This window comes from Taudactylus pleione, unplaced genomic scaffold (genome assembly GCF_031769625.1).
Source record: "Taudactylus pleione unplaced genomic scaffold, aTauple2 ptg001745l, whole genome shotgun sequence".
NCBI lineage: Eukaryota > Metazoa > Chordata > Amphibia > Anura > Myobatrachidae > Taudactylus > Taudactylus pleione.
Window position 1 is genome coordinate 609,189 of NW_028286142.1, and position 14,400 is coordinate 623,588.

Genomic DNA, 14,400 nt, shown 5'->3' on the forward strand with positions numbered 1-14,400 from the left:
ATGGAATGGGATTTAAATGCCGACGGCTGTGTAGCCGCCTGTTCAAATCCCAACAGCGCTAGCCCGACGCAGAGGAAATCCCGACAGCGGAAGTAATCTAACCCTCCCCTCTGCTCCCCCTAACCCTTCTTTAGGGGTGCCTAACCTCCCCTCCTAGTGCCTAACCTCCCCGTTAGTGCCTTAACCTAACCCCTCCTCCCCTCACCTTAAACCTAAAACTCCCGGGGGGGGTCCCTGACCCTAAATCCCCACAGGGGGTCCCTAAACCTAACCCCGCCCCATCCTTGGCTACATCGTTACTTACCTCCGGCGCTGGACGATTGGTACGGCATCCTGTCGGGGGCCGGCGTCTGTATTTCGACGCCTATGTTAACTCCACTGCCGGGATTGTAGCGCAGCCGCCGATCTCATGACTACATCCCGGTAAGTATGCCTAACCGCAGCCTAAACCTAATATAGTTTAATTTTTTTTTTTTTTAAATCAGCTGTCGACAAGACAATATATTGTCGACATTAGCAATGTCGACATTGTCATGTCGGCATTCTGTAATTATTGACACTGTGATTAGCAACATTCTGAACATATACCATCTGTACTATATCCCTGCACAATTTTAACATATTATGTTCGAAAGAAAATGTTTTCATGGTGGATCCCAGAAAAACATCACTGAATATTGTTTAATGCCCGTTCCCGCTTCTTTGCTTTATATCTCTATTGATACCTTTAATATAAATAACCATTCCAGCAAAGTGCCTAGGTTTTAATATCACCCCATCTTGTCCTTATCATGCAGTATATACTGTATACTGTGCTGCTGACTACTAAACAAAAAAACATTTGGACACAAATAGGATATCTGTCCATGCACTTACAGTATACAATCATACATACCAAATTCCTGTGTCACAACCTCGTGTTACACACACACACCATACCACAAGGCGTACAATCTGGCTTTACAAGACTAACCATTCTATCCAGGATTCCAGGGCTCCTCTTGTGCTATATAATGAAATACTTATGTATGGGAGGCCTCCCAGGCAGGTTTACATTTTCCTCTTGCAAATTAATTTTTTGTTCTACCATAATGTAAAGTCTATGCTTTCCATGGAGTGCAAGTCAGTCTCATTACTGGGAGGCGCAGCAAGGTTTGCCCTCCAGGTTAAGGTAATTAGCCACCATTAGGAGGCGACGGGCCATTATTTCAAACCCTGATTTATCATGTACTAAAAACAAAAGGTTACTAGACATCATGAAGTGACAACACTTGATCATGTACCACTCCCAAATCGGACATTTGAGAGCAGGGCCCTATGTCATCATTTGTCTTGCCTTCCTGTCCATTGTAAAGCAAATTGGTATAGTGACTCCATACAAAATAAATATAATACCCAAACGTTGTATAAAGATCTAAAATAAAGTTAATACATTAAAAAATACAGATAACGGTATCTGGTCAGAGATCTGGACCTGAGCCATTAAGAGCAATCATGCAGCAGACAGCGCTCGCTGCCACGGATCCAAAGGAGGCGGCTTGTTGATGCATGCTTGGAAATCCCTCGCCATGCCTTACATTAAGACAGCTCATTAATATTCCCACAAATACCTTTGAATATGTTCCCATAATGTAATTGAAGCTTTTTGTGCATTAGATTGTAGAAGCACCTCCTGTATCTTTTACCATATGGAATTGCTTTACCTTTCTGGTGTCGCTCTGCATTTCAGCCATTTATTTGTATCATCAGCTGTAACCATTTAATTTTGCTACTCTCAATCCAGTCTGATACAAAGCGCAGAAGGAAGCTAGGTGGGGCACCAACATGCCAATACATTATGGTTGAGCTTATTTCCCCTTCATTGTAAGGACCTGGAAGTGTCGTGAGATGAGGGCAGAAGTGCGGTTCCCTGCCCATAAAGGCCACCAAAGAAATTTGTCCGCTTCGCTTCTCACAGGTTTATATTCCCCCACTATGTCCACGTGGATAGTAAGGAATGACGATGGAGAGTAACTGATGATTTCAGGATCCGCTCCGTGAAGGGCATCTAGATACTACCAATACATTATCTAGTCTTCATTCTAGCACCCTGCACCTGTCACAACCCATGCAGTTCCTCTTTCCTGCCTGGGGTGTCGCTCTCTGCTCTGGTGCTTCTAGCACACTCATCTGATGGAACAAACTGCTGAGATACAGACCAAAGTGTGCTAGAAGCACCAGAGCAGAGAGTGATACCCCAGGCAGGAAAGAGGAACTGCACCAGTTGTGACAGGTGCAGGGTGCTAGAATGAACACTACAGTATTCTCCTCATTTATTTATATAAAATGCCATAGATGTGTCTTTCTATAAATAGGAACATTACAGATTGTGACGAACAAAATGAATTAACCATGCTAGATTTGCATACCTGGGAGTTTGGCCTTTTCACATTAAGAGATATAAATATGAGATATCAGTGCAGGGGCAGGATGGAGCTAATCATAAAAATGGTAGCTGAAGCCGTCCATGCAGACCTAGGAGAAACAAGTGGGCCTCATACCCAGGTATGTATCACCTTAAAAGGGACACCATCGTCAAATCAAAAGCACAGTGGAATATGGTGGCACTATACATTAAAATGATAATAAATGTATCGCTATGGCATTTTGACTACCGTGACATTTTCTTTAGAATACCAACAAACACAAAATTATGAAAATTCATTAAGTATGGACCCCAGGTATTCCTACTATAATAGAACCCTCCCAGGTCTGGTTTGACCTCCATTTTGAACTTTTTTGTACTATTTAATTTATCATTATAATTTTTTTCTTAATTTCATTTTATTTAATTTAATTTATTTATTTTTTATTCTTTTCTCTTTCTTTTTTCGACTGCTGCCTGGTGTCCCCCCCCCTCAACCTCCTTCTTCTTATCCGTTTTTTATTATTTTAAATGAAATATTTGTGTATATTTTCTAGATTCTATTGTCGTTTTTTTGTTTGTTTTTGTTTCCTCTCAATGCGAGAACGTTGTTCTTGTATATTACTTTTCTCTTTTTATTGACCTGTTAACTACGTTTATTAAATAAAGAGATTAAAAAAAAAAAAAAATACCAACAAACACACCAAGAAACAATCACAGATTATGTGTCAGATCTGAACGGTATTTAAATTTAAAAAATCGTTCAATCGTTCATATCTGAAAGAAAATCTGACATGTGAGCCTGCACCAATGAACGATGCGTGTTCCCGCTGGTCAGATAACGATATCTGACATCTGATGTGTTTGCAGTCAGATTTTGACGATTCCATTCATTTTAATACTGTCTGAAATCGTTCAATCGTTCATCTGACAGATCTGACCGTGTGTGTGCACCATTAGAAACACAGAAAGACATTTTGGTTTTCCTTTCTATGACTGTGCACCCTTATCGGACTTTGGCCCTCATTCAGAGCCGTACGCTCTGAGCAGAGCGCACGCTCTGAATGAGGGCCGGGCTCCATGAAAATGGAGCGTCCTTCTGGACGCTCGTATAGCTGTGGGTCACCACCCACAGGCTATACGAGCGTGCATTTTGATGGCCGCGATGGTCGAGACCATCGCGACCATCGAAATTGCGAGCCGGAGCCTGCGGTTGAGGTTTTCAACCGCAAGCTCCGGAGTGATTTTGGCTCTATCAGAGCCAAAATCACTCCCACTGACATCACTAGTGATGTCAGTGGGCCGGCTTTTGACGGGAGGCGTTCCCGTGGGAACGCCCCCGTCAGGGAGGCACGCCCCCGGCACGCCTACCAAAGGGGGCGTGCTGTCAATCAACATTGACAGCACGCCCCCTTTGATCGGACACAACGAGCGAAGGACTCTCCTTCGCTCGTCGCGTCTGGCGCATGCGCACGACGGAGCTCCCTCCGTCGTGCGCATGCTCAGTCCAGAACATCGACCCACTTGCGAGCGGACAGCCGCTCGCGAGTGGGTCTGAATCAGGCCCTTTGTTATACATTCAGCTGGACAACATTTCCAAGTGCTGGGATGTTACATTAAGTTTTGGGGTGGAGGGTGGCAATAATCCAGCGCACATGATCAGGGGAACTGGTTTCTTGACTGTTGTTCACTTTGAATCTGCTTCCCATGTTAAGCAAGTCATGCCTGTATCTATGGCCTGCTAATTGAGTATGTAATGACAGAGACAGCCTAATTACAAAAATGTGATACAGTGGCTAATAAAAATGATTCACACTCTTATATTTCACAATTTCTTACATGGTGGATTCCAAATGGATTTTCTTTGGGATTCTTATCACTGATCAACAGAAAATGCTCTCTCTGCTGCCAAATAGAAACATCTCTAAGCCCTTTTTTAATGATTTACAAATACTAACAAATAGAGAATACACACTATGCACCTCTTCCACAAAGTTACACCTAAAATAAACCCCCTGGCACAATCATTCAATCCACAATCCAGAGGCCACCTAATTAATTGATTCCACAAGCGTACCACTGCAGCGTTTCAATGGATTTAAAAATTGTTGATCGAAACAGTCGCGACAGGCCTACGTTCTTTGCTGGCACCCCTTGTTACCCCCCTCGCCAATGCTCCCTGGCTGTCAATCACACTGCGAGTATAGTCATTGCGTACTACTATGGTAATTATACCATGACGCATGCTTAATGCGACTTAGACGCATGTACATTTTGCGGATAATCGATCAAATCCATAAACATCGGCATTGCAACCATACGTGCTTTATGGCTACAAAAGGAAGACCATCGGGAAAAATTTCTATTTCAGTCGGTCAATGACCCAAAGCATACAGCAAAAGCCACAATGCAGTGGTTTGAAAAAAAAAACCACAAGGTTTCATAGAGGCCCAGCACAACTACTAAAGAAGGATGGGAAAATTGCACATGAAAAATATACCTACTTGGCTAGAAACGCTGAATCTAAATTTGAACACATATGGGCCAAATGGCTTAATTCTGCTCATGCTCAGACCGCACATCACCGGCTTTCTGTCTCCAATTCTTCATTTAGTGCTGTTATGTAATAGTACCAATGGGGGTAATACTGCTACATAATCACTTATTGCTGCGTGCGAGAGGGGAAAGAATATATATATATATATATATATATATATAAATATATATATATATGTTTATGTATATGTATATGTGTGTATGTATATGTATTGATGGACATTTGTTGTATATAGGTGTTATATGCCAGTCTGTTTGCTCATTGTAATGTGACATCAATGATATACTAGTCTTACATCCTTTTACTTTGTCTTATGTTTGTTTTATGTTTGTCTATTTGTTGTTGTTTTCTTTTTTGAAAATTAATAAAAAAAAGCACTTAATTCAAAAAGAAGGATGGGCAAACACTGCAGCTTTCAGTTGTGCAAACCTGTTAGTGGACATAAGCTAGCCATACACTGAACGCTCAGATCAGCTGAGGATGCGGCTATCCTGAGTGACTACTGTTCTGCGTATGGACATGAATGATAATCATTAACAGCCTGAAAGCGGATAAAAACTGTCTAGATTATTCGGTTTGAGTATCGAACCCGTCCAATCCTCCTGATCGTCATTAAATGAAGATCGCCTCCATATAAAACTTGCAGTGTATGGAGGTCTGGCGATAATTGTGCTGTGGTTCCTCCTGTCATACGCTCCGCCAGAGTGGCTGCACCATTGTGCAGTCTATGGCCAGCTCTGTCCAAACGGAATCGAGTCCCGGCAGCGACAGCCCGTCACTGGAACAGATCCCTGCAGCCCGACAGCGCTGGAAATCCCGATCGTCTCTATATAAGTATTAACAAACCCTAACCTCCCCCCCAAGTGCCTAACCCTAATCCCCCCTCTAAGTGCCTAAACTCCCCCCCCCCTTCCCCGCTGCCTAAACCTAAGTCCCCCATGGGGGTGCCTAACCCTAACCCTCCCTCCCCCTAGCCTAACCCTAACATCCCGAGGGGGGTGCCTAACACTAAGTCCCCCACGGGAGCCCTAAACCTAACCCTCCCGCCCCGCGGCTGTCCACTCGCGGCGCCCGGCATCCCTTCGATCGGGATGCCGGGCGCCGGTCTCCCGGCGTCGGTGAAATGAGAAGCATCTACATCTAGACGCCGGGCATTCCACCCTCGCCGGGATATGACAGTCGGGAAGCCGGCTGTCGGTATAATGTCAGCCGGCTTCCCAATTGCATCCCGTCCAAACAGACCCGGTAATTACAACTAGAGTCCAGATTCAATTAATCGCAAGCTGCCGCAGGAATGGTGTTCAGTGTATTTGCGACATATGGCTTACTAAATCATTTCTGCGATTGCACTAATGAGTGCAGCACATGACTACCAAGTATTAAAACTGGAGAGGCAGGTCAAGACTTGTGCAATTATTTATTAAACATCTTTATCTTATAGGTTTTTTTTATTTGTGCTTAATATTTTGTATTGACTTCCAAATAAATGGATTTTAACTATAAGGAGACAATTCAATTCTCAATTTCAAAAATAATGAAACAGAAATATTAAATAAAAAAACTTAAGTTACTGTTAACATGCAAATCACAGTTCCAAATAGGCAATTTACCAATCAGTACATGTATGGTTATTGATTAAAAAAATACTGGTAGGTTAATTGGCACCAAACAAAAATTAACCCTAGTGTGTGTGTACATGTGGTAACGCAGGGACTGATGTGAATGGGAAAATGTTCTGTAAAGCTCTGCGAGAATTATATGCGCTAAATAAAGAGCTTAAGAAATATTCTGCTAACCATGTTCAGAGAATAACATAAAAACGATATGCAGTCGGGAAGCCGGCGGACCTAATCCCGACAGCCGGCTTCCTGACTGTCATATCCCAGCAAGGGTCTAAAGACAGGCGTCAATATGCCGACGCCTGTCATTAGACATAAGCCGTGAGCCTGACGCCCGGCATCCCGATGGAAGGGACCCTGGGGACAGAGCACAGATAGCCGCAGGGAGAGGGGGAGGGTTAGGTTTAGGGTTCCTGGGGGGGATTTAGGGTTAGGCATTTCCCGGGAGGTTAGGTTTAGGCTAGGGGAAGGGGGGGGGGTTAGTGTTAGGCACCCCCGGGGGGGTCTTAGGGTTAGGCACCCCCCCAGGTGACTTAGGTTTAGGCTAGGGGAAGGGGGGGTTGGGTTTAGGCACACCTAAGGGAGGGTTAGGGGGTAGAAATGTTAGTCAATACTTACCTTAGGACGATCGGGATTTCCTCCTCTGTCAGGATGCCGCTGTCGGGATTCCAACCGCCGGGCATGGGTCCGGCGGTAAATCATACAGATTCCCATAAAACCATGTCCAGAGTTGGGTACACAAAATACGATGTACATCATTCAAATCTGCGTCAGACTGATATATCATAAAATGCCAGCCTGGCCAACCTGTGGCATGCCCTTCCACAGTTTTAGCATCCCCTAATAGCAAAACTGCTGGGACTTGTAGTTTCACAACAGCTGGAGAGCCACAAGTTGGCCAGGCCTGGCATAGTGTGTACCCAGCTTAACAGTTATACAGTAGTATTAAAGTGCCATTTTTTTATTGCTTCACAGTATTTATTTTTAAACATATAATTGTATGCATAGAATCATTTATATGAGGTATTACAATTAACCACAGCTCAGTGACACAGGTAAGCAAAAATTAAACAGCGACAGCTTTGTATGTTCAATGTCAGCTCTGACCCCACATAAACACACTTCAAATCACTTTCCCTGTGTAATGCATGCCTCGTATAAAAATCTGTAATATAAACCCAGTACGCTCTTCACGCATCTGGATAACTGCCAAATACACCATAGTACCAGCAACATGCTGCCACGATCCCTCCCAGGAGAGAGCTACATGAATGCATCTAACTAGCACGGGAGTTCAGAGTGAAAGACAGTTTGAAAATAAACTACATAATAAACAAAAAAAAAAAACGTTACAAGCATATGGGGCACAGACATGATAAATTGATATATGCTAAAAAAATAACACTGTACAATATGGCAGATAAGGTAGTTTGTAATCGTAGTATCCATTAAAAATATTAGGCACAGGTTAACAACATGCTTTGTGTTAATAGTAACTTTTGATAAAATGATTTCACTGTAAGAGAGCTATTCATTTTGCTAAGCAACCAGGTTACTAGTCTATAGTTTTAAATAATCCAACATAGTAACTGCAGTGTTTATCACTCTCTATAAACAGTGTGCCAGGCTGCCTGTTGCTGAATGGGGTCCTACAACACAGTGCGTTGTGGGAGATCAAACAGAAGAAGTGTCTGATCTGATCTGAGGAGCGATGCTGCAGAAATGAGCTGACCCTCACAACTAAAGGTAAGTAAGGGGGGGAATGGAGAGGGGCAAATGGAGGGGACAAATGGCGAGAGATGGGCCACAGTTTTTCTCTTTCTTTTTTTTCGCTCTCTTTTTAAATACTTCTGTTTTTTAAGTAGTTGGCTCAAAATAACATGACTGCTCTGTAATTATTTTGGCTAAGGGGTGACTTGAAAAAATTATGAAGACCCAAGGATGCCTCCGACGGAGAAAGTTTTGGGACCACTGTCCTACCACTGTCCTAGATCTATATATTTTGAAAGTATAAAAAATAGCCTCCCCAGCTTACACCCAGTAGCACTGCCAACCTTACCACCCTGCACCCAGGAGCACTGCCAGCCTCCCCAGCTTGCACCCAGAAGCACTGTCAGCCTCCGCAGCCTACTCACATGGCACTGCCAGCTTCCACCGAGGAGCACTGACAGCCTCCTTAACCTGATGCCAGCAGCACGGCTAAGCTCCTCAGCCTGCATCCAGGAGCACTGTCAGTCTAAGTAGCCTGATCCGAGGAGAAGCACTGCCAGCCTCCCCAGCCAGCACCGCAATATTCTCTAGCCTGATCCCAGCAGCACTGTCAGCCTCATCAGCCAGATCCCAGGAGCACTGCCAGCCTCCCCGCTATGCCCCCCCAGCCTGCAACCAGGAGCACTGCAAGCCTGCATCCAGGAGTACTGCCAGCCAGCCTCCCCAGCCTGATCCCAGGAGCAATGTCAGTCTCCCCAGCCTGCACACAGGGCACTGCCAATCCCCCAGCCTCATCACTCCATCCAGAGCCACCGCCAGCCGTGCTTGGGTACTCACTTGTGCCAGGAGGCGCAGGTCCCGTGGATCGGCTGCAGAGATGCCAGTTCGGTGATGCCCAGTGGGCTGACGGCTGGAGGAGGAGGATGCCCCCGGCGCCCTGCTGCTGGGTGGGTGACTCGACGAATGTCTCCCCAGGGTTCCCGGAGTGTGGGTGACGGAGAGGGCGGCGGAGATCTCTCCTGCCCACAATTCACAGCGTTACTATAATCACACAGGGAGACTCCGTGATGGCAGCAGCGAGAGTAGATGAGTAGCGACATGCCAGACGGGAAAAGTCTGGCGCCATCTACCGGACAACGCCCTCCTCTGCAACCTCCCTGCCAGCATAATTGCCGGACCCTAGCCTACAGTTCAGTCACTGCACCAGGGCTCGCTATATCAGCCAGGAAAGTGGCAAGAAGGCACCTATGTATGCTATTAGTCTCAACATTGCCCTAACAGTGTGTGGGCCAATAATTGATCCTGAGAATGACCCAAATACTTTTCTTGTTATTTTTTATATTGAACTGCACTTCTCACATTTGCTCTTAAGCTGGGTACACACAAAGATTTTCTGTCCAGCCATCCAACAAAAATGAAAATCTGGTAAGGTATGAAAGCAAATGACAATCAGCAATTTGCTCCCAAACGCCATAACAAAACGAAAATGGACAAAAACGGTTGTTTGAACAAATTGTTTAGATCAAACATTTAACCAACTTGTCTGACGAACATTTTCATCTGTTTTCTGGCATTTAGAAGCAAATTGCAGATTGTCATTTACTCCCATACGTTACCAGATTTTCATTCCAACCAATCAACTAGCTAGATGGTTGGATAAAAAATCTTTACGTGTATGCACCTTAACTTTCTCGATCAGTGGTTTTCAACTCCAGTCCTTAATTACCCCAAACAGGACATGTTTTCTGAATTTCTGTACACAGGTGAATTTATCTATTTTGCTGGGTCAGTATATGTTGCACCTGTTTCACAGACTGAAACCATGACCTGTTGAGCAGTGGCGTCACAAGGCGGGTGCGGGCGGCACCCAGGTGTCACCCGCCGAGGGGTGACACCAAGGTGCAGACTCCCCATCAGTGACAGGAGCAGGGTGCTGCACTGAATAATTAAGTGCAGCACTCAATCCTGACACTGTGAGGGAGCCGTCCGGCACTGCACACAGGGCAGTCAGCACCTCCGACACCCCCCTTGCCCCCAAATAATAAGCACAGTGACGGGACCACAAGGGTTCGGGCCATGAGGCCACACCCCCTTTGTGGACAGCATCCCTCCCCCCACCGGGTAACACTGCGGGGAGGGACGCCACTGCTGTTGAGGTGCTTGAGTTTCACGAGTTGATAACCTTTGTTCTAGACCAGTATTTCCCAAACTCATTCCTCAGGGAGCGCTAACAGTGTATGGTTTCCATTTTTCCTAGTTGGTGCACAGGTGTATTCATTATTGGCTGACACACTTGTGATTCTGTGAGAAGACTTGATAAACATGCACTGTTAGCAGGGCTGCCATCAGAAATTGTGGGGCCCAGTACTGACAAAATAGGCAGGGCCCCCCTTGTAGGGGGATGGGACATAGGTAGGCAGAATATGGGTGGAGCTACATCTGGGGTGGGGCATCAATTGGGAGAGGTGTACCTAGAATGGTAGAGGAGGGGTGGAACAGGGCAGGGAAGGCTGGACATCAAGGGCACAAGGCTGGGAAAAATGGACTAGGGGGGTCACATGGCTGGTAAGGCTGGCTGTACTAGGGGGTCACAGTGCTGGGAAAGCTGGACAGGGCTGGTAAGGCTGGCTGTACTAGGGGTGACACAGGGCTGGGAAAGCTGGCTGTACTAGGGGGGCACAGGGCAGGTAAGGCTGGCTGTACTAAGGTGACACAGGGCTGGGAAAGTTGGCTGTACTAGGGGGGGCACAGGGCTGGTAAGGCTGACTGTACTAGGGAAGGGCACAGGGCTGGGAAAACTAGCTGGACTAGAGGAGGGCACAGGGCTGGGAAGGCTAACTATGGGGGGCACAGGGCTGGGAAGGCTGGCTGTACTGGGGGGGCACAGGGCTGGGAAAATTAGCTGGATTAAGGGGGCACAGGGCTGGGAAGGATTGCTGGGCTAGGGGGAGAAGCGCAGAGAAGACTGGCTAGCCTAGAAAGGGGGTGCAGAGAAGGGTCAGTGTACTTCTCTGTCACTGGCAACAAGTCAGTCATGGAGAAAACCGGGCAAGGATGTCAGCAGTATATACTGCATCGGCAGCCAGGGAAAAGAAACTGTGCTGGGGGCATTGTGAATATGGTTCAGCAGCGAGCCAATCACAGCTCCCGGACCGACAGCAAATCAGGAGCTGCCGCTGGTGATTGGCTGCTCGCGGACCAACAGCCAATCAGAAGCTGCCGCTGTGGATTGGCTGCCGTTCCGTGAGCTCCAATTGGCTTGCGGCTGGCAACTTATTTGGAATGCTGCCTGCGCCGAGTCTTCTCCCTGGCTGCAGGTATGATTAATTCACACTGCTGACATCTGGACACTCTCTCTCTCCAAGCCTGGCAGTCACCCGATGGCAGCCCTGACTGTTAGTGCTCCCTGAGGAATGAGTTTATGAAACACTGTTTTAGACCAACGGTTCTCAAAGTCAGTCCTCAGAACCCCAAACAGTTCACGTTTTACAGGTCACTCAGCAGGTGCACAGGTGTATTCATTACTCACTGACATATTTTAAAATATCCACAAGTGGTGCTAATTATTTCACTTGTGATTCTTTGAGGAGACCTGGAAAACATGCACTGTTTGGGGTCCTGAGTACCGAGTTTGAGAACCTGTGTTCTAGACTAAGGTGATATTTACTAATTGATGATTATTCACTATTGATCCATAAATGCTATCAGAATCATGAACGGTGAACATGGGAATGTGAAATTAGGGGTTAATCCAATTAGGTGAGAGTTTGGTACTGCAAGTTGTTCCTCCGGAGAACTCACACCCCATATTTCAGCTGCAATTCAATTCCAAACTTGCATTGATTTTGCAAAGGAAAATTGCTTTTTTTTTGTGCACAGCACCCTGAGCAGGGTAAAAGGTAGGGAAAATCTTTATCTTAAGGGAAAAATGTCAGGACACAGTGCAGAACCTCTGGTACAACCAGGGGCGTTTCTAGAGAGGAGGGGGCCCGTGTGCAGCCTCCGACACGGACCTCCTCCTCTCCGCCCGGCAGCGCACTGAGCTGTGCGCGGCCAACGCCGTAGTTATAGACTCTGGGCACTAGAGTGTGCACAGAGTCTATAGTGTATGCACAGGTCACCGGGAAAATGGCTGCAGCAGTTATGTTCCCTGTACTGCGCATGCGCAAACGACAGGAAAATGGCCGCCGCGGCCATTTTCCAGTAGTTTTACAGCGCCGGACACCCACGCCGACGTGGGACTCCGGAGAGGTAAGTATTATTATGGGTGCAGGGGGTGCGGTGCGGTGTGGGGCCCCCCTGGACCCAGGGGCCCATGTTCCCCGCACACCCTGCACCCATTATAGATACGCCCCTGGGTACAATCCTTACAATGAGTAATCATGCACTTGGAGGGGATTAAATAGCATAATTTGGCCAATAAAGATATGTCAGTTTTCAGGTGGATTTCTCTAAAAAAACTCAACAAGGGGATAAATGATGTGAGATAGGTATGTGGAGGTGTAGATGATGTGGGACAGGTATGGGGAGGTGTAAATGATGTGGGACAGGTATGGGGAGGTGTAAATGATGTGGGACAGGTATGGGGAGGTGTAAATGATGTGGGACAGGTATGGGGAGGTGTAAATGATGTGGGACAGGTTTGTGGAGGTGTAAATGATGTAGGACAGGTATGGGGAGGTGTAGATGATGTGGTACAGGTATGGGGAGGTGTAAATGATGTGGTACAGGTACGTGGTGGTGTAAATGATGTGGGACAGGTACATGGAGGTGTAGATGATGTGGTACAGGTATGTGGTGGTGTAAATGATGTGGGACAGGTACATAGAGGTGTAAATGATGTGGGACAGGTATGGGGAGGTGTAAATGATGTAGGACAGGTAAGGGGATGTGTAAATGATGTGGGACAGGTATGGGGAGCTGTACATTATGTGGGACAGGTATGGGGTGCTGTACATTATGTGGGACAGGTATGGGGAGCTGTGCATTATGTGGGACAGGTATGGGGAGGTGGTGTATCGTTTGGAGAAGGGTTTTTGAACTTGCAGATGTGAGGTAAAAGTGTTTATTCCAACTTTTTACAAACTTGTTTAAAAACCACTGCAAAATCACTGTACAAGCATTTTCCTGTACCCCAAAATAAAGGCTTAAATTTTAAAGACTTTAATTTTATAAAACACTTGCTGTCAATATTCAACCATTAATAAAAAGAGCAAAAATTAGATATCTGACACAGTTTAAGAACCTCCTGTACTTTCCTTATGGCCACTACCAGCCTGCTATACGGTCCTGCTATCACAGTTGCCAATTTTTTGGGTTGCAAGATTGTTCCCCACTTTTTCATGCAGTTTTCCCAGGTTACATTTTGTAGAAAATTTGCAAATCCTAGCCGACTTGGCATTTCTAATTGGATTATACATTTCTCGGGAGCGCACATTACAGCAATGTGTGCAAGTTTCATAAAACAAACTCGCATTTGCAAACTTGCACCTGATTGGATTGAGACCATAATGTAATGTGCTTAAATGCTTCCACCCTGCAGCAAAGTGGCTATGCAAATTACATTTAAAATGTTGGCAACTAATCTGGTACAGAGTCTATATTGGTGGTACTCTGTATGTAAAATCACTGCTGAGAAACGTCATGTGAGGATCTAAGGAAATGCAAGATTTTTTATATGTGACATTCTGCACTGATGAAGCCAAAGCTGACCCAATACACTGAGTGAGCTCTATTAAACTATTTGGGTGTGGCATGAAATATACCATTGTAAAATATGTGAATATTTTAGCTTTCTTTTTACCATAAGGCATGACAAGAGGCATACTGAATTATACCCTTTGTACACCTAAACCTTGAACCTCATTTACACCGCAGGCTGGACCTGGGATATTGCCGGCGCTAGGAGTTGACATCATCTCCAAGCGCTGATATTGCAGCTGTCCCTATGCAGTGAACAGGACCCGGTTCGGACAAACCTGGTTACTCATTCACACCTGCCTGTAACACGGTTCCTTCTCGGACCAACCCGGGTAGCTAGCCATGATGGATTCCCGGGTCACTGGACCCGTGTTAACCCGGCAACAACACAGGTTTTTGCGGTGGTGTAA

General features: G+C 45.9%; 1 protein-coding gene across 2 annotated transcripts in view; it reads right to left on the reverse strand.

Moving 5' to 3' along the window:
- Positions 1–9,332, reverse strand: part of SGMS1 (sphingomyelin synthase 1) — a 302,954-nt gene extending 293,622 nt beyond the window's left edge. For both annotated transcript variants that reach the window (XM_088464659.1, XM_088464658.1), the window contains exon 1: positions 9,128–9,332. The gene's annotated coding sequence lies outside the window, so the exon portion shown is untranslated. The remainder of the gene's footprint in view (positions 1–9,127) is intronic.
- Positions 9,333–14,400: the final 5,068 nt, after the last annotated feature.